The sequence below is a fragment of the Empidonax traillii genome, unplaced genomic scaffold, assembly GCF_003031625.1.
Source record: "Empidonax traillii isolate 1590-97213 ecotype Southwest subspecies unplaced genomic scaffold, ASM303162v1 scaffold411:size1093445, whole genome shotgun sequence".
Lineage (NCBI taxonomy): Eukaryota > Metazoa > Chordata > Aves > Passeriformes > Tyrannidae > Empidonax > Empidonax traillii.
In genome coordinates this window covers 21,356-24,718 of record NW_020955604.1, presented here as the reverse complement: position 1 = coordinate 24,718, position 3,363 = coordinate 21,356, and positions in this window count along the sequence as shown.

The window sequence follows — 3,363 nt, the reverse complement described above, 5'->3', positions numbered from 1 at the left end:
AATAATCTTTCTCTCTATGTTCAGAGTATCCTCCCCAACAGAGTAACCTGAAGTTAAAATTTATGCTATATAGGTACATGAAAATGCTGTCCAAACAGAAGGCAACAGCAGTTTTTCCAGTTTACAACAAAGCTGGGATCTCACCTCATATAAATACTGCAGAACAACAAAAATAAATTAATGATTTCTGATATTGTTAGCCTCTCAGAGTTGTAATAACTAGAAACCACAAGAGCAATACTATCTCTGTTGATTTGCTAACTACTCAAACTTGGAAAATAGCTACTCATCACACTAGACTTTCCTATATCAGCTTCTTCAATTTTATGCTCTTTGGAAGTGTACAATTCAATATTCCACAACACATTCTACTCCCTTCTTTGTCATGCAACCTTCTGAAAAATAGGTGGACAAGAATTTGAAGATGGATGCAATTCTTCACATACATTAGACATTTCTAATATGCAAAAACTTCAAAAGCGGGAGCTTCATTAAAGAGACTGTGAGTAATTTAAGCAAGTAATAATCCATCAGAGTAGTAATTTCAATTAACAAGAACTTTAATTAATATTTAATAAAGTCCATAGAATTGATGACTGGACTAGGTCTTACGCACTTACAACTGTTTCTGTTACAATCAATCTATCATGACAGTATTTGGAGTACAAGCTGCTTTGTTATTCTAACTGGTCTCTGTTATTCTATGTATAGTCATGAGGCATTTGTGAAATTCATGCTCTTCAAATGTATAACCTAAATTAAAAGGCAACAACTACTGCACAAGACAAGCAAAGCATGCAATAACTGCAAATTTGATATAAATATAAACAATTATTGACCTTGGCTTTCCGTGTCAGGTATATTGCATTACCAGGTGTTACAAAAATTAAAGTTTCTTAAAGGCCCATACAAGCACTGAGTTTTCATATTGTCACTCCACATTTCCTTCCAACGATAAAAAAGCAGTACTCTTCAGATCAAGATGAATATGCATTAATAAGGACAAGCTAGTACACAGGCTTATGTGTAATAATGTCCAGTTTGTTAAAAAGCACAGAGAGAAAACAGCACTTCCTGTATTTTTCTCTGTAGAGTTGTTACATTTATATACATATATATACATAACATATATACATCCCAGCTTTCCTGCTTTTTTTCTTTTCCTCGCCTCCTGAAATTTGGTGCAAATTTACATGCGAGTCCTCTTTATTCTTATGAATATGAGATACATATCTGACTTTTATCTGAGGTATTTCACATGGCATTGCCATTTTTATTCCCTAAAATCATAGAGCTCCATCATTGGCCGACAATTTCCAGTAAAACTCAGCTACTACTTTTTACTTTAAAAAGAATGTGTGTTTGAATGAAAACCCTTTCATCTTAAAGCCTGGGTTGTGGGGAAAAGCGAAAACTCGTTATTACTCGCAACAGTTTTCTTGAGTCACTTAATGTAGATTCACTTAAGTAAAAATGAATCCTCCTGATATGCCTTTCAGCGTTCTGAGCTTTAATGATGCCTAGCACAGCAGTGTAATTAACAGCACCAGTGATATATAACAATTCTGTGCTTTCCAGTGTCAGAAACAGAAGGCAAATGCCAGATTGCTTGTTAAAGGTACACCCGGCTGTAAAGTACACCAGATGAGACAATCCCCTAGTAGCCATGTAATGAGGTAAAGACATCTGTAAGATTATTTGAGAACTCTGAATATGAAGATTTAAAGTCTGGTGATGCTGCAGATGTTTTTATCGTCATCTCTGCAGCCATTGTCACTGGAAATAGATCAGCCCTCCAAAGAGACTGGACTGCAAATGGCTCAAATCTTGTTTTTCCTTAAATGCCTCAGTGAATAACTATTCCTTAATTACTCAGCGCAGTTCACACCAAGTTAACAGAAGATAAAACATTCTCTTGCATATGTTTAGTTTTCTGAGAATTGTGCCCCGCTGCTTTAAGAGAATGCAAAGGGTCCAGTCAGCAACAAGAGCAAAAGAGAGACAAGAGAAAGTGAGAAACTCCATTCTCAATAAATGAGAAACATCATAATTTAAGATACTACTACGAAAGAAATACAGATGCGGGGTGGGGAAAAACAGAACTCAGAAAATCTAGCAGATGCCCTGAAGAGACTATGAACATGAGAATAATTTCAAGAACAAAAAGCATATATAATAAAGTTATCGAAACATGGATCCATATATATATATAGGATGTACTAAACATCAAGCACAATCATTTAATAGCACTAGGAATACCACAACATATATAGTTAATATAATAATGTTGATAATGCAAAACATACCCACTGACGTTGATTCAGAAACATTAATTTTCATATTCAATCACTGCAAACTATCTGAATCAAAGTTAATTTAATGTGAATGTCATTCCTGCAATACAGAACCATTAGATATTCATTAGGAATGTTCTGTTGTCTGGGTGAAGATGCACATTTTATGAAGTAAAAATCTGCAAACCTGCTAATGATTATATCATACAAAAAAAATATACAAAACTTCATAGAACCAAATTCCTGAAACTTATATTAAAGTGAGAAAACAATGAAAATTAAATATGAGAGTGAAAATAAAGAATAACAAGCATTGTTCTAGTGAAGAAAGCTGTTGAAACATGACTAAATTCAGTCAGGACAGACCTTTCAGGTCTGCAATAGGGAAAGAAATTGAAAGTATCTAAATTTCTACATTGGAGAGATTATGAAAGGTATTACAGAATAGAAAACAAAATTTCATTAAACAGTTAAGAAGTAAAGGTGTCTACTACTATTTGCATTAGGTTGCTTTTCATTAGCATGAAGGAGCATAACTGCAAACAACAGAAAGCAACATCCATCATATAAAAAGAAATGGTAACTAACCATGTCCAGCAAGACTTTGCACACAAGTGTGGGTTAACAGAGTGGACCTGCCTTCGATCAGCCAAGAGTAAATAACAGTTGGAGAAGATTCTTGCCTCAATCATATTTTCTAGTCAGGGTTGTCTATTTACTCACACTATATGTGGTTGTTCTCAGAGGTCTCTTATTCCTAGGATCATTCTGCCAAAACATTCAAATTTCCTTTTATTATTTTTTTCCTTCAGGTTTTCCTTGCTTGCCTTTATCCTTCTTATCCCTTAATTCATAAGGTATTTCCTTGAAAGATGAAAAAATTACTAACATAAGAGGAAAACCAGAAGTAAATAAAAGGGAAAACAAGCTGATTTAAAACTGAATTAAAAAAATAATCTTTCTTTCAAGGAAGCCCATGGTAGCATGGGCTCCCAAAGACAGTAGTAAGACTCCAGGATGGTCATCTAGACCTCTTTACCAAGAATATGTTTTCACACCAATAAAAGCA